This window comes from Chiloscyllium plagiosum, unplaced genomic scaffold (genome assembly GCF_037043375.1).
Source record: "Chiloscyllium plagiosum isolate Xiang-an unplaced genomic scaffold, Cpla_swu_hap1 HiC_scaffold_7, whole genome shotgun sequence".
NCBI lineage: Eukaryota > Metazoa > Chordata > Chondrichthyes > Orectolobiformes > Hemiscylliidae > Chiloscyllium > Chiloscyllium plagiosum.
This window is the reverse complement of record NW_028270145.1, coordinates 43,397,097-43,420,819: the sequence shown is the minus strand read 5'-3', so window position 1 is coordinate 43,420,819 and position 23,723 is coordinate 43,397,097. Positions and strand designations below refer to the sequence as shown.

Here is a 23,723-nt window from a genome sequence, read left to right as displayed (position 1 = left end):
AAGAGAGACAATTAATGCTAAAGTTAAGATAATTTAGAAATATTATGAAAGGGTCATGTTCTCTTTTCACATGGGAAATGTAAACATTGCAGATTAAAGGATATTAAAAGACTTGTTAGCAAATTTCAATTTGTGGTATGGTTATTATTATGGTAACCTCTCCTGAAAAACACATTGGCCTTCAGCATGGCTATCTTAGGGTGGTCCTTGCTGCATATTTGTCTTTAATTCTGTAGCCGCTATTATTTTAATAGCGAGCAGCCATGGTAAGTCCAAAGAAAATGTCTCAACAATATTTATTAGTTTAAATATTGGAGTTTTTTATATATGTTTTGACTTTGAACATATGTGCTTTAATGTAAAGGTTAAAGGTCTGCAGGACAAGGAGAGAGAGGGATCGACATTAAAAAATTCTAACATTTATACTAGATCTATATTCTAGGTGATTGCATTAAGTTAAAATACAAATGGATCTAATTATATATGAGGAAAGAAAATGGTGCAATTTTGGATGTATATAAAAGGGAAGATTTGAAGACAGAAACATGGAAGTGCATTAAAAAAATTGTCAATGTCAGTAAGTTCAAAATAAACTGCAATAAAAATAGAATTAATGCATATGGCTAAAGTAACTCGGAAGGGAAGTTAGCTTGCATTCACAACTGCTCCTTAAAATAGAAAGTCCATGGATTTAAGCTCTGTAGGCCCCACAATTTCAGTATTATGGAGCAGTTTTGGTATCTTTTGACATATATGTCAAATTGTCATCTTGTTATTGGTATCAAAGCAAACATTCAGAATGCAGCAGAAGTATATGGGAGTGGGCAGATTATTATATAGTCAGCATGTAATACTGTTTTGATATCTGTGCTGTCATCTTTGATCTCAGCACTCCAGCTAATACTATTCATAAATGTGTACAGCAGCCAGAATTACACCTTAAAGACATGAGTTTTGGAATCATTAACAAGTTGCAATTTAGTTGCTGATTTATCTTTGCAGGCTGTATTTGGGTTTTTAGTACTGTTTAGTGATGTACACAGGGTCATAGAAACAGGAGCAATCTATCAGTCTCTTAAACCTAAACTGCTATTCATTGAGACTCTGGCTGTCTTTTGCCCCTATCCCTTAAAACATTTAGCAAGAAAAAAAAATCAATCTTAGTTTTTAAACAGATTTACAATGAGCAACGTTCAAGGAAATTAATTCTGGACATGTTCCAGCATGAGCACAGAGGTGTTTCTTAATTTCACTCCTGAGATGTCAGGCTCCAATTTTTGACTACATCCTCTATCCTTAGACACTCCAACCACAGGAAATATTTTTTCCACACATATCCTATCTGTTTCCCTTGTTGTGAATGTTTTTGTCAGATACCCATCCCCTTAACCTTCAAATTTCAGGGAATACAGTTGTGACTTGTGAAAGCACTCCTTATAATTTGATCCTTGGAGTCGAGATATCATCTGAGTAAATATATTCCATTTGAGGAAAATGAACCCTTCCTAAAGTGGGCAAAGTATTCCAAATTTTATTTAACCAGAGCTTTTGATATAATTGTAGAATGACGCCCACCTGCTTGTATAATAGTCCTTAAGCCATTAAGCTTTTTCATTGTTTTCTGTTCCTATTTATGACATTTTAATGATCTGGCATCAAGACAGTTGTGGAATTTCACTGTTTCCAGCTAAAAATAGAAAGTAATCTGTTCTTTCATTTTTAGGTTTATAATAATTACTTCACATTTCCCCACATCAAATCCACTAATGATATGTCTGACGACTCACTTAATCTAGGAAGTTAGTTTTGATATTTTACGCATCCATTTGCATTGTCTACATTATGACCTACTTTGGGTTCATTGGCAAACTTGGATATGTACTTCTCTGTCCCAATATCTAAAGTGAATAGTGGAATCCAAATCCAGATCCTTGCTGGACATCACGAATCACATCCTAGATGTTTGATCACTTGCCCAATATTCCTACTGTCTTGCTTTTCAGCTAGTTTCCAAACTAGGTCATGAATTGGCTTTAATTCCATGAGCTTGAACTTTAACTAACCATTTCTTATAGAACCATGGAATGGTTAACAGCACAGGAAGCCATTTAGTTCATTGTGTCTATATTCTCTCTCTTAAAGATTAATTACCTTATTCCAATGCCAATCTCCTATTTTCTCCAGGGCTAGGTAGATTTCCTTGCTTCAAATTATCCAAATCTTTTTTTTGAAAACCTTGATTTGAATCTGTCTCCCTAAGTTTTTCCTTGTGTAACTGTTGTCTCTTTATCAGTCACCTTAAATCCATGTCATCTGGTTCTGGATCCTTCTGCCAAAGGAAATAATATGAACCTATCAACAGTCTGTCAAACCCCTGGTGTTTTTATGCATCTATATCAAATCTGCTCTTAATCTTCTCATTTCCAAGGAAAGCAGCCCATGTTTCTCTGACTTATCTACATAACTGAATCCCTCATCCCTGGGAGAATTCTTGTGAATATCTTCTGCACCCTCTCTAATATCTTCATATGTTTCCTAAAGTGTGGCCTGGAGGCAATGGTCTAGTTGAGAATGAACCAGTACTTTAGTCCACAAATAAATCCAATTTTTTTCCTAATCAGCCACTTTCTCAATCTATCCTACCACTTTCAATGATTTGTGCTCATATACTCCCAAGTTCTGTTCTGTACCTCTTTTAAAATTGCATGCTATGTTTTCCATTGTCTTTCCTACTAAAATTAGTCACTTACATTTCCATGCATTAAGTTCCATGAGCAACTTGTCCCTCAATTCTACCAGCCTATTGTGCCTTTTTTGAAATGTAATGCTGCTGCCTTTGTCCCTTTTTTATTTCTGACATGTCTTATCAAACCTTATGATTTTTCATGTATTCATCAACTGCGTCACTCCAGCAACCTTTTCCTCTACCTCACCACAAAACCCTCAAGCAAATTAATTAAACATGATTTGCCCTTAACAAATCTCAGCTGGCTTCCATTAATTAATCCACATTTGTCGAAGTGGCTGTTAACTTTGTCCCAAATGATTGTGTTTCTAAAAGCTTTCCCAACTGGAGCTCTCTTGTGGTACAGTGGTAAGGTCCCTACCTCTGAAGCAAAGCCCCACCTGCTCGAGAGGTGCAGAACAACATCTCTGAAAAGGTTGATTAGGAAACTACCTAAAATTGGGGGAGAAAAGAGATTTTTCCATTTATCAAGGTTAAACTTACTGGCCTGTAATCGCTAGACTTATTTGTCATTCTTTAGTCCTCTTGCACTTAGGCGGTATCTAAAGGGATCAAAAAATCATGACTGGTGCTTGCATAGTTTCCACCCTTGTTTCCATCAGTATCTTTGTTACTGTGTCATCTTTATTGGTGATTAATCAATTTTGTGAACTTTCACTCTATCTAATGCAGCCTGTTCATGTTTTGGCCCATTTAGTATCGCAAATACTTCCTCTTGTACTATGATTTAGACAGCACCTTCGTTCTTGGAAAAGGCAAGAAAAATATTCAGTTTATACTTCGTTACCAACCCTACCTCAATGAGAAAAATACTAAGCTGTGACTGTATCCCTCTTCTACTTTAACTATGCATGCATATAGAAGACCTTGGATTCCTTTTTGTCTGTCAATCTCTTCTCGTGATGTCTCTATCTCTCTCATTTTTTTTTTCCTTTCCTTCTTAAGATTTCATATTGAACCTAACATCTCTCTACTTTTTCTGCTTTGTCCACATGTCTATCTTTTCCGAAAAGGGTTCTGGATTTATTTACCTTACTTTTTTCCAATGGGAATGTAATTTGGCTGTGCTGTACCTAGCCTATCTTCTCCTTGCAGGTATAACATTGTTCTGTAAGAGTCTTAGATTTTGGTTTATCAGGGCCAAGTCCATGAATGCAGGGTTGGCAAACATTGAAACATGGCATAAGCACTGAGATCTGATACCACTATTGCAGCTTCCCTTCCTGCTGAGGTTCATTTGGTTGACCCCTGGTCCTCCCTACACTAATTGGCTGGCTGCTGTGGGACTATGCATGGACCACTGTTAAACCGCTGACAGGAAAATATCACCAGCTTCCACTGCTGTTGTCTTAAAATTTAGCCCATTGTGTGCAAACTCTCCAGAAGATGGCAAAAATAGTGCTCTGAGCATTTGTTGATAGATGCCTTTAAGTATTCAAGTTGCTGTATGTTTGTTTGTGGTCTTAATAGCCTAATTTTAAATATTAGTTAAATCTTATATGAAAGAATACTTAAAAGCACAAATGTTGTTAGAATGTGGTAAACATAGTACAAACAATAAATATAACATGTTTTTACTCTTTATATTCTTGGAAATCAATATTAAGGATGAGAAAAAGCCTTAGGAAGGTCTCATTCTCACACCTTCCTTAAAAATCATATCATATATTTTGAATGTAAGGAGTAATACATGCATGATTACAGTTCTAGAGAGAGTCCAATGGATTTATATCATTTAGTTTATTGGATAATTAAACTGTGTGAGGGTAGATTCCTAGTATATATTTCAGAACAAATTATTGTTATGCAGCACGAGGTTTGCCATTTATTTGAAGTATTTTGTTAAATCACCTTTTGTTGTTCCATCCAAAATGCTGATTAGAGGACCTCCCACCATAAGATTACATTTTCTGCTGAAATTAAAGTTACAGGGAACAGTGAAGAGATCCTAGATGATGATCACAGAATCCCTACATTTGGCCCAACAAATCCACTGGTTCTCTGAAGAGCATCCCACCCAGACTCACCCCCCTAATCCCTGTAACCCTGCATTTCCCATGGCTAATCTGCCTATTCTACAAATTCCTGGACACTACGGTGCAGTTTAGCATGGATAATCCACCTAACTTGCATATCTTTGACTATGGGAGGAAACCGGAGCCCCCAGAGGAATCCCATGCAGACATGAGGAGAATATGCAAACTCCACATGGACATTGCTTGAGGCTGGAATTGAACCTGGGTCCCTGGTGCTGTGAAGCGGCGGTGTTAAACACTGATCCACAGTGCTGCACCCTATCCCCCAAACATTCCACAGTCTGACAAATACCCTTCCCTCTATCTATCTATTTCTGTCCTTCTCTTCCTCCTGTCACATACCCCTCCTCCCTCCCTTACATTACCCTACCCTCCCCCACCTGTTTCACATCTTCCTCACCTCTATCTCCCTCCTCCTCAGGTCACTCTCTCTCAGACTTATTCTAAAGAAGCTACTACCAGAGGGACAAAGGGATAGGAATTGATCAGCATGCAGTTCTTAGTGTGACAGTGGTGCTATGGCGACCATAGCTCAGTTAGTAATACTCTCAACTCTGAATCAGAACAAAATCACCTAGCCCTTCAATTCTGCTGAGTTCAAATGCTGAAAAGAATTGAGAATATCCCAAGAAATTGAAATGATATAAAATGCACCAATTGCTACATTACAATCAATAAGTCATCATGAATTAAATAGAGTGGTCCTTCTTTTTTGGAGGAGAGAAGTTTTAGAAATATCGGCTGAATAGTGAAAGAACGAGAAATGGGGATTTCTTTCTCATAAGAGTTAATTAAGGAATGTTCAGCAGCATACTGAAAAAGCAATGCAAGAACGAAATAGCTGAACAAATACTGAAAATTGTTCCCGAATGAAATAGGAAGGTATATGTGAAACCATGATTAGCACAGATCCTCTATTTACTCTTAAGGTTATTTTCAACATTACATATGTATTAAAACTTAAAACTTATAATTTCAGAAAGAAGGTGATTTCAAAATGTTTAAAATCCAAATGAAATTTGGAACCCGGGTGGCAATACATTTATTATTAATTGAATAGTGCATGTTGATCTATTGCAAAGAGAAATAGCACAAAATGTGAAAAGGTCAGAACCCACTAAAATCAATAGTCCATTTAACTTAATACCATTTAGATTGTTTATAGCACTATTCGTGTATTTTCTGACTGCTGCTATACTGAAGTACAGGTAACTGGGATCAATAGGGAACTCACCTTTAATTATTAGCTTTTTAAGTATTGACTGAATAGACAGGTCATTCAGCAAGACAGTTCTTGCTCAGTCAGCACCCAAGGGAGCTTCTCACTGCAGCCCTATCTGTAGCTTTTTGCACCTATCCACTGCTTTTTCTCCCTTTAATTTTCTCTTCTATTCTTTATATTCCTCTTATTTTAAAAGTGGGAACATTTTAACCCAGAGCCAAGATAACTCTTTGTTTATGTGGCCTCCATCTGAAAGTTCAAATCTCAATCTCATGACCTTACTTTTGTGCACTCTAAAGCGTTCACCCTAATTACCTAGAAATAAAGCCACAGTGGGTTGGAGTTTTACAGGACCTTCAGGAATAGACTAGGAGCTGATAAAATGATATATAAAAGCATTTGTTTAGGTTGGGGTGGGGTGGGTACCATCATCTTTCTGCCACAATCCCATTTTGCTGGTGATGGAAAAAGTGATAGACAGGCTTCCACTGCAGCCTAATTGGACCAATTGGGGGTATCTTCTTGTTTCTGCTGGCATACCATATAAACATATAAACATACAGCGCAGTACAGGCCCTTTGGCCCTCGATGTTGCGCCGATCCAAGCCCACCTAACCTACACTACCCCACTATCCTCCATATGCCTATCCAATGCCAGTTTAAATGCCCATAAAGAGGGAGAGTCCACCACTGCTACTGGCAGGGCATTCCATGAACTCACGACTCGCTGAGTAAAGAATCTACCCCTAACATCTGTCCTATACCTACCACCCATTAATTTAAAGCTATGCCCCCTCGTAATAGTTGACTCCATACATGGAAAAAGGTTCTCATGGTCAACCCTATCTAAACCCCTAATCATCTTGTACACCTCTATCAAGTCACCCCTAAACCTTCTTTTCTCCAATGAAAACAGCCCCAAGTGCCTCAGCCTTTCCTCATACGATCTTCCTACCATACCAGGCAACATCCTGGTAAACCTCCTCTGCACCCGTTCCAGTGCCTCCACATCCTTCCTATAGTATGGCGACCAAAACTGCACACAATACTCCAGATGCAGCCGCACCAGAGTCTTATACAACTGCAACATGACCTCAGGGCTCCGGAACTCAATTCCTCTACCAATAAAAGCCAGTACGCCATATGCCTTCTTCACCGCACTATTTACCTGGGTGGCAACTTTCAGAGATCTGTGTACATGGACACCAAGATCCCTCTGCTCATCCACACTACCAAGTATCCGACCATTAGCCCAGTACCCCATCTTTTTGTTATTCTTACCAAAGTGAATCACCTCACACTTACCTACATTGAACTCCATTTGCCACCTTTCTGCCCAGCTCTGCAACTTATCTATATCCCGCTGTAACCTGACACATCCTTCCTCACTGTCAACAACTCCACTGACTTTCATATCATCTGCAAACTTGCTCACCCAACCTTCTAGCCCCCCTCCAGGTCATTTATAAAAATGACAAATAGCAATGGTCCCAAAACAGATCCTTGCGGAACACCGCTAGTAACTGCACTCCAAGATGAACCTTTACCATCAACTACTACCCTCTGTCTTCTTCCAGCCAGCCAATTCCTAATCCAAACCTCCAACTCACCCTCAATGCCATACCTCCGTATTTTTTGCAGTAGCCTACCATGGAGAACCTTATCAAATGCCTTACTAAAATCCATATACATCACATCTACCGCTTTCCCCTCGTCCACCTCCTTAGTCACCTTCTCAAAGAATTCAATAAGGTTTGTGAGGCACGACCTGTCCTTCACAAAACCATGCTGACTATCCTTGATCACATTATTAGATTAGATTAGATTAGATTACTTACAGTGTGGAAACAGGCCCTTCGGCCCAACAAGTCCACACCGACCCGCCGAAGCGCAACCCACCCAACATCCAGATGTTCATAAATCCTATCCCTTACAATTCTCTCTAAGACTTTGCCCACAACAGAAGTGAGACTCACCGGCCTATAGTTACTAGAGTTATCCCTACTCCCCTTCTTGAACAAGGGAACCACATTTGCTATCCTCCAGTCTTCTGGCACTATTCCTCCGGACAACGAGGACATAAAAATCAAGGCCAATGACTCTGCAATCTCCTCCCTTGCTTCCCAGAGAATCCTAGGATAAATGCTATCAGGCCCAGGGGACTTATCTATTTTCACCCTTTCCAGAATTTCCAACACCTCTTCCCTACATACCTCAAAGCCGTCCATTCTAATTAAAGATCACTTGGTAAAACTGGAAGAGGTGAACCTGGCATTGATGCATCCAAACTGCATCCTTAGTGTCCTTAGTGATGCTCTCTGCTAAGATCTGCCCGACTAGCCCCAGAAATCTCAGACCTTATTGAACATACTTTGAAGTTACATGTTTCTCAATCCATCCTCTTTATCTAGTATATTCCCAGCACTAACCAGCACTTGCAGTATTATGTTTGTGGCTACGGAGTTCCCGGCAATCTGGTTTAATAGCTCTTTGGAATCATATAATCATCTTTAATAGTATTCTGGAACTGTTCCAGCAGATGGAGGGTGGCAATTGTAACCGCACTTATTAAAAAAGGAAGGAGGGAGAGAACCGGGAGAGAACATGGCACTTTGCATAATTCTAGTGAATTTTTCTGAGTCATCATGATCATATTTGACCAAACTAGTCAGAAAGTAAACCCCTACTTGTGGCTGTAACCAATAGAATACATGAAGAATATGCAGTGGGTGTGGTGTTTGGATTTCAGAAAGCTTTTGATAAAGTCTCTTTTTTTAAAAATTACATTGGATTAGTGATAATATATGGACAAGCATTGAGATTTAGTTAGCAGGTGGGAAACGGAAGGTATGATTAGATTATACAGTGTGGAAACAGGCCCTTCGGCCCAACAAGTCCACACCAACCCTCCGAAGAGCAACCTATCCAGACCCATTTCCCCTACATTTACTCCTTCACCTAACACTACAGGCACTTTAGCATGGCCAATTCACCTAACCCTTTCACGTTTTTTTGGGACTGTGGGAGGAAACCGGAGCACCCAGAGGAAACCCGCACAGACACTGGGAGAACGTGCAAACTCCATACAGACAGTTGCCTGAGGTGGGAATTGAACCCGGGTCTCTGACAGGGATGAATAAACAGGTCTTTTCAGGATAGCAAGTGATGACTATTGGGATACCATAGGAATCAGTTCTTGGCCCCCAGTGACTCACAATATATATCAACAGTTTGCATCAGGGAATCATGTAATATTTCCAAGTTTGCTGATGACACAATGAGGTGAGATTAAGTATTAAAGAAGCTTTGAGGTGTTTTAGACAAGCTCAGTGAGTGGGCAAATACAGAAAAAACATGGGAAATTGTGATGTGAACCACTTTGGTCGGTACAGAATATTGGTAGAGTGGCAGAATATTATTTAAAGGGTGATAAATTGGGAATTCTTGATGCATGAAGGAATCTGGGTGCCCTTGTGTACAGGTCACTGAAAGTAAGAGTTCAGACCTAGCTAGCAGTTAGTGAGGCAAATGATATGTTGGCCTTTGTTGCAACAGGAGTTGAATAAAGGTGAAAGGATATTTCAGTGCAGCTATGCAGGACCATGTATGACACCACACCTGGAACACTATGTCCAGTTTGGTATCCTGACCTAAGAAAGAATATACTTGTCATAGAGGAAGTGAGTGAGGGTTCCTGAGATGGCAAGATTATCATCTGAAGAGAGATTGTACTAGCAAGATTTCTATTCACAGGAGTTTAGAAAAATGAATTGAGAGGGGACTTCACTAAAATGTATAGGAATCTGAAAGGGCTGGCATTCTGGATGCAAGGATGATATTCTTTGTTTCCAAAACCCTTGCAACTTCTGAAAAGGTTTATTATATTGAAGTAAACCATGAAAGCTAGGGTCTGTAATCTGCTACATTTCTTGGCACTTTAAGTTATGGAAGAGGTGAGGAAAAATCAAGGTCTTCCTGTAAACTTGGCTTCGAATTCCTAGCTATCTCTTGCCATCAAGAAGATGCTTTTGATTGCAGTGACTATATTGTAAACCCAACCGTTGCCTCAGTGATCTGCTGCTATGTGCTATTTTCTTTTTAACAATCAGCTTATAAGCCTTTCCTATCATTTCTGTGATCGATCTGGTGAAATCTTTATGGAGGTTTGAGTAACATTGGCTGTGGGGAGTTTTGTGGCAGAATCCAATTGCTTGCCTCTGTTTCCCTATTACATAATGACAACCTGTAGTTCTGTAGTGGATACTTGGGAAGGGTAGTGCTGACTTAATGGTTTTTCATTTGGGAAAATGAATAGAAAACTTGCTATTAAAACTCATATTATAATCATTGTTACTTGAAATAGATGCTAGTGTATCTAACTTGATATATCCTGTTGTGATATGCCTCACAAATGGCCCCAGTTAGTGTGCAGTATACCTTTAAGAGACTGCTCCTGATATAACTGTATCATTGCATAGGACTGGAGGATATAAACATCTCCATCTCCATCTTAACTGGGACCACTTGAAGCATGATAGGCTAATGAAAACATGCTACTCTATATAACTGAACTAGCCCAGTTACTGAAGTGACTATAATATGTGCACATATCAGGGGCTGCAATATTAGTTCTTAGGTTACTGGTGATGCCATAAGTATTGTCTCAGTGGACACAAATACCCCTCTAGAGGCAAAGGCCCACACTTCAGTGGTGGATCATATCCCAATAACATAAACAGACTCAGTAGTTTTAAGGACTTCTAAGGATTTTTAAGTCACTTTATAGTGTAGACTTTTTTATCTTTAAAATTTTAACATTCAAGATAATTAAACAAATCACCTTTGCATTTTAAGTGCAATGCTTCTTCTACATTTACATCACTTGCATGTATATATTTGAACTTATGCCTGATTTGTTCAGTGTAGCAGAGTATCTCTCAGACAATAATGCAAGATCTTTGCTCCTGGTTGAACTTTTTGTGATGAGATACTTGTATTAAATGTGATTAAATTGCATTGAATTCGGAATCCATAGAATGGCATAGCACAGAAGGAGGCCATTTGTGCCTATGTTAAGGCTTTTAAGAGCATCTCACTCCGATGTTATTTCTCCATAACCCCATATTTATTTTCTCCTTCAAATATTTATCCAAGTTCCTTTTGAAAGTTATCATTGAATCAACCTCCATCATCTTTTCAGAAGATCATGTTACCTTACTGTATATAGGCACAAAGGCTTCCTCACATCACCTTTTTTTTGACAAGTACTTTAAATTTATTTCCTCTGGTGACTAAAATTTTGCGATGGAACTTTTTCTCATTTACTGTATCAACACCATTCATGGTTTTGAACTTATGTCAAAATTCCTAATCTTCTCTTCTCTGGAATAATCTCAGGTTCTCCATTCTCTCCACTTAACTGAAACCTCTTATCTGAGTACCATTCTAGTAAATCTAGTAAAATCTCATCAAAGTCTTGTCGTGCCTGCTAAAGTATTAAACTAGAATTCATCATAATACCCAGGCTGAAATCTAGCCAGAATTTTATAAATATTTAATATAACTTCATTATTTTGTACACTGTTATTCTATTAAGAAAGCAAAGAAATCCATGTGCCTTTGTAAAAGCAATTATTATGTGTTCTTCAAAGATTTGTGTCTATACAAATGTAACCTTCAAATATTTTTGTGTGCAAACACCCCTAGGTTTCTGTTCCTGTGTATCTGCTTAAAGATTAATGGAGTTTAAATGACCTTTCTTCAGTATCCTAATAATATTTTTTGATTGGTTCATGGGATGTGGGTCTCACTGGCCAGGCTAGCATTTATTGTCCAACCCTAATTCCACAGAGGGCAGTTAAGAATCAATTACATTGCTGTGGGTCTGGAGTCACAAGTAGGCCACAAGAACAGCAGTTTCCTTCCCTAAAGGTCACTTGCAAACCAGATGGGTTTTCTGACATGGTTTCATGGTCATCATTAGACTTTTAATTTTCGATTTTTATTGAATTCAAATTCCACCATTTTCCATGGTGGGATTTGAATATGGGTCCCCAGAATACTACCTTGGTCTTCAGATTAATAGTCTAACCTTATATTGTGAGGATTCGGCCATTACCTTCCCCATGGAAAAGCACGATTTTAATCAATTAATCTGTGGGTAATAGGCCCAGCCCACTCCCTCTGTGCCACTCTGCTAACATCCATCATTTCACAACTTTGTGTTGAACTTCATCTGACATTTGTCTTCCCATTTCATTTTAGTTTATATCCTCTTGAAACTATCCTTCACTTTATCTTGACATTTACCAGTTTAATATCACTTGCAAACTTTGAAATGCTATCAATGAACAAAAGTCAAGGTCATTAATGTATATGTAAAAATGCAATGTTTCATTCACAATATTAGAACACCACTATGAACTTCCTCCAGTTTCAAAACAACCCATTCTCCATTCTGTGCTTTATCCATGTTTATGTTGCCAGTATCCCTGTAATTCTGCTGAGAAGCCTATGGTGTGACCTTTGAAAGTTCTACCTCTGCACCAACAACCACACTACTCTCATCAACCTTTGCTACTACTTCAAAGAACACAACCTAGTTAGTCAAACATGATATATCTTCAAAAAATTCCTATTAACTTCAATTTATTGGTCCACATTATTTCAATTGTACATTAATTTTGTTCCAAATCATTTTTTCTAAAAGATTTCCCCATCACTGACAATAAGCTTATTGTTTTGTTGTTGCCAGGTTTTTGATGTTCCTCTATCTGAAGCAGAGGTCTAATATTTGCAATCCTCCACTCCTCTGGGAAGGTTGAGGTCAGAGGTTTCTCAGTTTTTATATTTACCTTCCAAGTACCATAGGAGGAATCAGTTCTAGATTGGGTGTCATTTCTACTCCAAAATCTGCCAAACATTCAAATGTATAGTTTGTTTATTTGTTGATTGGATGTGAGTATTGCTAGCTAGGTCAGTATTTATTGTCTTTCCCCAAAATGCTGTTTGTGAGATCAGTGGGAATCACCTTGATCAGCTGCAGTTTATGGGGAGGTCATAGAATCATACAGCAGTACAGTATGGAGGTAGATCCTTCAGTCCAACTCGTTCATGCCAACCACAAATTGTAAATTAATCTAATCCCATTTTCCAGCATTAGACCCATATCCCTCTAAACCCTTCCATGTACCCATCCAGATGCCTTTTAAATATTGTAACTGTGCCAGCCTCCACCACTTCCTCTGGCAGCTCATTCCATACACGCACCACCCTCTGTGTGGCAAAAAAAAACTCAAGCCCTCCAACCCTGGCAACATCCTTATAAATCTTATCTGAAGCCTTTCAAGTTTCACAAATTCCTCCAATAGCAGGGAGACCAGAATTGAATGAAGTATTCTAAAAGTGGCCTAACTAATGTCATGTACTGCTACAACATGACATCCTAACTCTATACTCAGTGCAATGACCAATAAAGGGAAGCATACCAAATGCCGCCTTCACTATCCTATCTACCTGCCACTCTACTTTCAAGGAACTATGAACCTGCAGTCCAAGGCCACTTTGTTCAGCAACACTCCCCGGGACTATTCCATTAAGTGTATATGTCCTGCCCTGGTTTGCCTTTCCAAAATGCAGCACCTCACATTTATCTAAATTAAAATCCATCTGCCACTCCTCGATCCATTGGCCCATCTGATCAAGATCCCATTGTACTCTGAGGTCAACTTCTTCGCTGTCCACTAACCATCGATTTTGGTATCATCTTGCAAACTTACTTACCATACCTCCTATGTTCACATCCAAATCATTTATATAAATGACAAAAAACAGTAGATGATACTGTTTGGAAAGTAATTGCAAGATTTTGTCCCTGTGACAGTGAAGGAATTGTAGTATAGTTCCAAGTCAGGATGGCATGTGAGTTGGATAAAAACCTGTGGGTTGTTGCATTCCTATACATCTACCCATATCCTCCTAGGTTGTAGAGGACAAGGACTTAGTAGGTGCTACTGAAGGAGGTGTAGTGAAATGCTGCATTGTGTTTTGTGGATGATACACACTGATGCCACTATGTGTTAGGTGATACATAGATGCTACTTAATGGCTGTTTTGTCCTGGATGGTATCCAGCTTCTTGAGTGTAGTTGGAACTGCACTCACCCAGGCAAATGGAGAATGTCTCATTATACACCTGACTTTTGTGCATTATAGAGAGTCAGGTGATGAGTTATTTGCTGCAGGGCTCTTAGCTTCTGACCTGTTTTTATATCTGTAGTATTTCTGTGGCTGTCTCCAGTTCAGTTTTTGATCATGGGTAATGCCCAGGATGTTGTTAGTTGGAGATTTAGCGATGGTAATGCCTGAATATCAGGAGGTGATGGGTAGATTCACTGTTGTTAGAAATAGCCATTGCTTGGCACTTGTGTGGCACATACGCAACTTACCATTTGTCAATCAAACCTGATGCCATCTGGGTCATAGAGTCATAGAGATGTACAGCATGGAGACAGACCCTTTGGTCCAACCCGTCATGCCGACCAGATATCCCAACCCAATCTAGTCCCACCTGACAGCATCCGGCCCATATCCCTCCAAACCTTCCTATTCATATACCCATTCAAATGCCTCTTAAATGTTGCAATTGTACCAGCCTCCACCACATTCTCTGGCAGCTCATTCCATACACATACCACCTTTTGTGTGAAAAAGTTGCTCCTTAGGTCTCTTTTATATCTTTCCCCTCTCACCCTAAACCTATGCCTTCTAGTTCTGGACTCCCAACCCCAAGGAAAAGACTCTGCCTATTTACCCTATCCATACCCCTCATAATTTTGTAAACCTCTATAAGGTCACCCCTCAACCTCCGACACTCCAGGGAAAACAGCCCCAGTCTGTTCAGCTTCTCCCTATAGCTGAAATCCTCTAGCCCCGGCAACATTCTTGTAAATCTTTTTTGAACCCTTTCAAGTTTCACAACATCTTTCCGATAGGAAGGAAACCAGAACCATTTTGCATTTGGACACAGACTGCTTCAGTATGTGAGGAGTAGAAAATTTATACTGTCCAATAATATGTCACTGCCTGCTGATTTAGATTAGATTCTCTACAGTGTGGAAACAGGCCCTTCAGCCCAACAAGTCCACACCAACCCTCCAAAGAGAAACCCACCCCCCTATACTTACCCCTGACTAATACACCTTATACTACGGACAATTTAGCGTGGCCAATTCATCTGGCCTGCACATCTTTGGACTGTGGGAGGAAACCGGAGCGCCTGGAGGAAACCCATGCAGACACGGGGAGAATATGCAAACTCCACACAGACAGTTGCCTGAGGTAAGATTTGAACCCCGGTGCCTGGCACTCTGAGGCAGCAGTGCTAACCACTGAGCCACTGTGCCACCCACAATTTACATTATGCAGTGAATGGAACTAGCATGAGCTCCCATTCCTAGATTTGTCAGAGTTAGAAAATTAGATTTTCTTAGTGAAAAAATCAAAATGAATCCTCTCTCACTTGATGAAATCCCACATGGTAGCAGTTGCAGCAGACACGCCTGAAAACCACAAGCCCTAATTCTTCTCAAATGCATCCTTCCTTCAAATTACAACAAGAATGTAATGCATTGCACAAGTAAACAGCATGTGGGTTTAAATCTTCAATATGACTACAGCAAGGTAATAATTTCATAAGCAGATCTGAGAGATTTGTTCTTTTTCTTTTGTTCATCCATGCCATCTGCACCAGCTTTAAGACAAATTAGTATCCTGGAATGACAGTAAAATTAGGGCCTATGTGTACTACATACAGTATTGCACGTTGTTTCACAATTGTTAAATATCTATTGTGCAAATAGTACTTAGCATATAGTGGTATTGAAACTATTCAAAAATGCATTTCTGTTTCAGCCAGCACATACTCAAGAGTAAACAAAGAATCAGTGACAGTTACTGGGAAAGTTTGTGATGAAATGCTGCTATCACTGCAGGTTAAACACCTTCATGAACATTACTACTTCTGAAAGAAAAACAGAAATTTCTCATATTACACCAGTGTTTTGTTATTTTAAAACACTTTTCTTATTGCAAACAGCATGGAACACATATTTGGAAACCTTGCAAAGATTTGCTTACGATATATTCTTGACAAATGGTAGTTGATTTGTTGAGTGTTTCTAACATTTGCTTTTTATTGTGACTTAGTGTTCTGCTTAAACCCTGGTTCTTTACCTGGTCTGCACAGAAGATTTAACATTTTTGTTGGAGTGATCTTTGTTGTTTATTTTTCTCTCTCTTACTGAAAGTTTACTCCGAGAGAAGGCAAGTTTAGACACTGTGTTTTGAAAACATTTTTTAACCTCCAAATTGTACATGTTTCAGATTCCAGAGACAGGCTTAGCCTGTCTTACCTTTCCTGATAATACAGTCAGCTTGTTCCAAGTACTTAGTCTGGTAAGCTTCCTCTGAACTATTTTCAGGGGTTGAAACTCGTTCATGTTGCAACATCTGAAAATGTTAGAACCTAGATAGATTAATGATTTGTATCCTCCCATCCCCACTCCAAGAATGTGAGCTAGATTCTGAACAGAGTGGAAATTGTCACATTGGTGATGTGAAATAGGAGATATTGGGTCAGACATAAATTCCACACAGTACTGATGTTAATTGCATTGACTGAAATGGAACTGATTAACAGGTAGTGTGGATTTCTTATATTCATGTCCTATCAGAATTGCTGACTCCACTCTTGTTACAATCCCAGCTGAAACTACTACACTCATCAAATTCCAGAATGAAGCCTGGCTTGATATAACACATTTTGTTCTTCTTTTCAAAATTTAAAGTGGCAGCCTCTCACAAACATGAATATGTGGTTTTAATGATAAAAAAGCAGTTCATTGTGCAAAAGAAAGAAAACTGAATTAGAACAAAACAAACGAAACAAAACAACAGTTTTAAAAGATTACAACCATCCAGCAAAACAAAATTCCATCTACTCGTCACCACCACTTTAAAGTTAATCAAGATCCAAGGAAATTTTCCTTGCCTATCAAATCTTCTTGCATGAATCATTGAGGATTTTGATTCATCCCTGGTCAGTATACAAATTCATATGTTAACTGTCTTGTGCATTCAATACTCATTTGGCCTTGATGTAACATGGACAAGATATCTTCGTGTAATGCTTTTGGTATTAGTACTTATTTGACCTCGAAAATGACTTATCATGACATATCAGCTTCATCATTAAATGGCCAAAAATGAACAAACTCTCTCAGATACATCTTTAATATTGTCATGCCATCCTGAATAACAATCTTCTGATCTTTTCTTGTGGTTGCTCATCTTTGGCAGTTGCCGATTGAAACTGTTCACACTGGCTGTTTCCAAGGGTAACGCATTGACACTGAGAATACCTTCAAGTTCATAGCCAAGAGCATCAGTGGGAAAATCCAGTTCTTGGTCTTTGTGTGTGTTTGATTATCTGCTCAATATATTAGACTTAAATCATCCAGGTACGTGACTTTTATATTTCAATTCAAAGTCACATCCTCTGACCTATAAAAGGTAGACACTGCAAACATTGTAGTGCACTTGTTAGCAGTTTGTGGGATATTATTTCAAAACACTTATGATCTGTTTCGCCTGTAAATTTCTTGCCAAATAATTGTTTGTGGAACTGCATGGTGTGAATACCATAAACAATGTCTCACACTCTATATCAAAATGGTTGTCTTGCAAACATAACCGGGCCAAAGACATTTGATTTTTCGCTTTGCAAGTGACACATACCGAGAACCTTTTTACAATGCATCTACTGAGAGAATCATAACTATCCTAAGGTTGTGTAGTCGGTAAGATTTTGTTGACAGAACCTGCTTGAAAGAAGGAAACAAAGACATATTAATGTCTTTCTAACGTATCTTGCCACACATAGAGGAGACAAGCTTCTTGAGCAATTCTCTCAGCAAAGATGTTTTATCTGCAAAGTTGGGAATATATAGCAAGAAGAAATATAAAAATCTGAGGCAGTGTCACAGATTGTCTTTGTCTTTATCCTGAGGCTTCAGCATTTGTTTAACATCCTTGATCTTCCCTGGATTAGAACAGACTGCAAGGGTAGAGTAAATAAACCCAAAGAATCTGGCTTTGCTGATCTAGCACTTCATGATGTTAAACACCAATACTTTTCATCGTGCTGCTGTTATCAAGAAGTGAAAATTGTGATCATACTCTGTTTTACCCACAATTGAGATATCATCAGCATTGGCAATATGAGGTATATTTTAAATAATCCTATCCACGCTCGACTGCAATAAATCTTGGCTACTGGGGATGCAAATAGCAACTGTCAGAAATGGTACTGTACAAATGACATCCTAATACTTGCAGGCTCTTGGAATTCTTTTGCTAAATGGATAAACCAGTACCCATAATTTATATCAAGCTTGGAAAAGAATTTTGCTTTGGAAAATTTTAGGATTTAAATCTTCCAGCATTAGCATTTTGAAAGTTAACTTTTAAGTTAGAGGTTGAGACACTCGATCCACAATACTCTGCTGGCCCCATCTTTCTTTAAGACACACATGATAAAGTTACGTCAACCTGCTTGTCAGTCAGCCTTCTGAAATATGCCATTATGTTCTATTTCATTCAGTTCCACTTAAACCTTCTGCTGAATGTGCACACTGGGCTTCCTTGAGATCAATAAATGGAGTTGTAATATCTTTGAAATAAAGTATTGCAGCAAACGTAACATTGTCAATTGTGTGAGATTTGTCTGGTTTGTTTTTTTTTTGAGATTGGTGACTGTATCATGTGAAGTCTTGTTCATCACAGTGGGTATGTTTCGAATCCTGTGAATTGTGACTGTGCTGAGATCTTGGGACCTGTGCAGAGTGGTAGTTCTACCACTGCTGGAGCATTTGTACCTACCAGTAAAATAATTTGGGAAGTTAAGATGAGTTTACAGATTAATCGTATCACAGTATGATTCTTCCAATGCAAAGAATTGTTGATCCATTATTTGATGTGAGATGGTCTTTCATGGACTTAGCCATGGAGTGCCACTTGCTGGAGTACATATCTTTTAGGATGTGTAGTGGCATTACATTGTCTCTAGCTCCTATGTCAATTTTAACTTCTAATGTATATTATTTTGCCATTTCAAGACATATGATATTCAATGTAAATGGTTTTAAGCATCATATATTATTGACATGGTGTACGAGGCTATCGATATGTAAAATGTAGTCTTCTGAAGTTTCGTCTTTCACTCGATTGACTTTCAATCTCATTGTTACATATCTGTCAGTGTCTCTTCTTAACACTTTCCATGCTGTCAGTGTTGCGATGTTATGCCATCCTGTTGGTCACTTGTTTCTGTTCCAGGACGTAGCTTGGTCTTTAGACCCAGATTTCCTGCACATGTATCATTGGGATGGCCTTTTCTTGTTCAAAAGATTTCTAAAGGATTTAATTGATGTGGAGAAATTGACCAACTCCATTAGCTTCTGCTCCTTTTCTAAGGAGGATCTTTTGAGAACTTACAACTTTTCTTAATCTTTCTGATAAGTCCAGAACTAGAGGGCATAGGTTTAGGGTGAGAGGGGAAAGATATAAAAGAGACCTACGGGGCAACTTTTTCACACAGAGGGTGGTACGTGTATGGAATGAGCTGCCAGAGGAAGTGATGGAGGCTGGTACAATTGCAACAGTTAAGAGACATTTGGATGGTATATGAATAGGAAGGATTTGGGCCGGGTGCTGTCAGGTGGGACTAGATTGGGTTGGGATATTGGATTGGCATGGACGGGTTGGACCGAAGGGTCTGTTTCAATGCTGTACATCTCTGATTCTATGATCATTTATGGAGAGATCAAATGTGCTACTTCTGCAAAACATTTCTTTGGCAATGGTAAGCAAGCATTTTAGAGCTGTTTTCTCAGGTTCATCTATCACTTAATCTGTGAAATAAAACTGCATATATCGTGTGAACAACTATAATTCAATAAGGGTATTATAATTATAACAATTATAATTCATATCCATAAAGAGGTTTCTAACTTAAAAATATTATAATGTACCACACTAAGACATGTAATCCTGTCATTGTGTCAATGTAATATTAAAATTTGTTCTGAATAAAGACTTTCCAGGTTATTGTCAGGAATAGAACAGTCTAGCCTTCCATGCAGCATTGCATTGTCCTCCTGTCCCAGTTCAAGATTTCACTTTAGCTTTTCTTTGTAAATTTAAAATAAATTTGTGAGATTGTCTTACCTTGAAAGAATTTACATTTTTGTTTTGCAAAAGTGAATTAACTCTGTTTTATTATTTTGGTAGTTAATGCCCTATCTATGGGTTTCTATGGCTGTCTGTACTCCCAAGTGGTGCTGCTTAAGGAAGTCTCCTTTTGTCTGAATTAGCTGTTGTCCAAAACTGATGTCAAACTGATCTTTTAATTAGTTTGCCAAATATCTTCCACAAATGTATTGGAGTCTTTCATAGATTGCAACCATTGCTATTCTGATGAGTGTTTACCTCTTGCAGGATATTTTATCTGGCACATATATACTTTCATATCACATAAGAAATGGTGCATAGATCCTGTTATTGAAGTGAGATAGACACTTATTATAATTAACAGTTATTTACAAATCTTACATTCCTCAGTCATACAAGTGTCTGGCTAACATTAAACCAATAACTTACAGAGAAGCCTTCTTCTAATGGAGTGTCATACTTCAGGTGATCAGAGGTTAGATGGAATATGATCTATTTATAACCTCTGGTCACATTCTATGTTACAGTGCATGATATCATGAGCATGCCTCTTAATGATAGACTGATTGTGAGTCATAACAGTAATCGTCATCCTCAAATCTATTTATCTGTCTTTTCCTCTATGTTCATTGATACCCTTAAAAACCAAATCCCTATCTGTCTCAGTCCTTCAATTATTCAAAAATCCAGTGACTGTGGGGGCAACTGATTTCCAGATTTGTGCTATAATAAAAACAAAGTGCCAGAAATATTCAACAGAAGAATCATATCAGACTTGATTTCTCTCTCCACAGATGCTGCCAGACCTATTGAATTTCTCCAGCACTATTCAGATCGCGAGCATTTACAGCACCTTTGTAGTTATTCCAGATTTCTTCAACCTTTTCTATTTTCAGCACTATTAATTATTAAAGGACAGTTCTTTTTGAAAGGGGTGGAACAGTAGTGACTGTTCCACCCCTTTCAAAAATATTACAAATTGATGACTTTAGGGTCTAGTTGTTAACCTGGAATGTTTCTGGAAGGTAATTGCAGCTAATAGACATATCTCAGTAATTGAAGTTATTTATAAACTACAATTGTAATTGCAGACTTTGCATACTGTAATCGAATTGTTTTTTATCCTGAATATTATAAAGCCTGCCATGCAACATAGTTTTGCATGCAGCATAGATCAAACTGTTAGACTGCTTAATGGATAAACCTAGGGTGTTGAGTATAAACTTCAAAGTGCACATTTTGCCCTGTGACTGACAATATTTGTATATAAATTACTAGGTGCCATATTTGGGTATTTAAAAGAATAGCTTAAAAAAAAAACTAACCAAGCTAACAGCAGACCAATTTGTGGCTTGAAACCGTCCATATTACTGACACAAGTTATAGGTATGACTTATGTAAATATGGCAAAGTGATCAACCTGCTCAGAATGACCATTATGATCACAAAAAACTGCTACTTTGTTTTTGAAAGATCCTGCATAACGTTTATTTGTCAATCAGATCTTATTTTTTGGACAAACTACTGAAGCTGGTCAATTATACTTTGTTTGTTTTAGATTTGTTGTGACAGTAATAAATACTGAATCTGTACTCCAGACACATATAAGATTATTGCAATTCCTGCTCTTGTGAAAATGCCAGGCTGTATCTTCTTTCCAAATATATACAGACTGAGCAGAGGGAGAAAGTAGAACAAAGAACAAAGAGAAGTATAACTAAGGAACCGGCCCTTTGGCATTCCAAGCCTGTGCCAATCTTCAAATCATTTAGTTAGGGTAAAACCAAACTTTCGGTCCATATCCCTCTATCCCTCCCTATTCATGTAACCATCCAGATGCCTCTGAAATCTTGCCAACCTGCCTGTTTCCAACACCTCTTCTAGCAGTGCATCCCAGGCTTCTACCACTCTCCGTCTGAAAAACTTCCCTTGCACATCTCCCTTAACCTTTCCTCCTTTCACACTGAACCTGTGGTCTCTTGTAATTGAAACTCCAACCCTGGGAAAAAGCCTCTGACTATCTATCCTATCTATGCCTTTTATAATTTTATAGACCTCTATCAGGTAACATGGCAATTTGCAGTCAATATGTTTGCACTGTAAATGACTTATTTTAAACAGTTTGTGTAAAGGCATTCAAAAGTAGTGACAAGCTTTTCAGAAAGATTTCTGCAGTACCCTAAAGATCTATTTCAAAACATTACTGACATCTAGTTTGGTGATATTTTGCATTGAAGACAAGAAGATTGTCCAGTTATTAAAGTATAAGACCTATTTCTATTTAGTGAGGAATAGGAATATTATAGATAAAAAGTCAGAGAGAAATTGCTCACCCAGTTAAAGGGCAATTTCGTCAGTAATAAGCTGGTCATTTCACATAAAGTTGTCCATAATATCGGAATATTTTCTTCGCATTTCAGGTGGTATATTGGACAGCATTTCCCTGGTGGACAGAACATAGTATAATATGGTGTTTCAGTACCTATAACTTGGCAATTATTACTTTCAATGTTATTGAGTCTTCCTGACTTGTGTAAAATTTTCGACATGTATTCCAGAATAGTATTCAAGTTAGTTGCTAAAATATTTTTTGCATGAGTTTAGATTTACCTTTCTGCTTTTTCTTTAGGAATTACAGCTGGCTATATTTTATGAACAACAAATTTTGATACAAAATCTAAAACAAACATGTAAATCTGAACCATCTAAACTATAGATGAGGTTGAAAGTGGCCATTTGCTTCCTTATGTACATAATTTTTTTTCAAAAAAACTTCAAACAAAGCTTTTAATACTGTGATTTCATTTATCACATAACTGCTATGGACATAAAGGAACTGAACATTGGGAACTTTTAGGTAAATTTTGAATATTGACAAAGCAGATCCTCTTATCAATAAATCTTGACTAAAAAACAAACTACATCAGTCTTTTATTACACAAGTGATTTATATTATTGGACTATCAGAAGTTTATCTAATTTAGTTCAAAGCAATTCAATTCCTGAGCCAAAATATAAAATAACAATGTCACAAGTTGCCTATCAGAAAGATGTTGTGAAACTTGAAAAGGTTCAGAAAAGACTTACAAAGGTATTGCCAAGGTTGGAAGATTTGAGCTATAGGGAGAGGCTGAACAGACTAGGGCTGTTTTCCCTGGAGCGTCAGAGGTTGAGGGGTGACCTTATAGAGGTTTACAAAATTGAGGGGCATGGATGGATAAATAGGCAAAGTCTTTTCCCTAGGGTGGGGGACTCCAGAACTAGAGGGTATAGGTTTAGGGTGAGAGGGGAAAGATATAAAAGAGACCTAAGGGGCAACTTTTTCACGCAGAGAGTGGTACGTGTATGGAATGAGCTGCCAGAGGAAGTAGTGGAGGCTGGTATAGTTGCAACATTTAAGAGACATTTGGATGGGTATATAAATACGAAGG

The 23,723-nt window shown here is 38.2% G+C and overlaps 1 protein-coding gene and 1 long non-coding RNA gene across 3 annotated transcripts in view; one reads left to right on the top strand and one right to left on the bottom strand.

The window, feature by feature from the left end:
* znf804a (zinc finger protein 804A) overlaps positions 1 to 23,723 on the top strand; it is a 367,025-nt gene that overhangs the window by 77,282 nt on the left and 266,020 nt on the right. The window lies entirely within an intron of this gene.
* LOC122551485 (uncharacterized) overlaps positions 1 to 23,723 on the bottom strand; it is a 42,048-nt gene that overhangs the window by 17,367 nt on the left and 958 nt on the right. For both annotated transcript variants that reach the window (XR_006312112.2, XR_006312111.2), the window contains exon 2: positions 22,626 to 22,735. This is a non-coding gene — a long non-coding RNA (uncharacterized LOC122551485). The remainder of the gene's footprint in view (positions 1 to 22,625; positions 22,736 to 23,723) is intronic.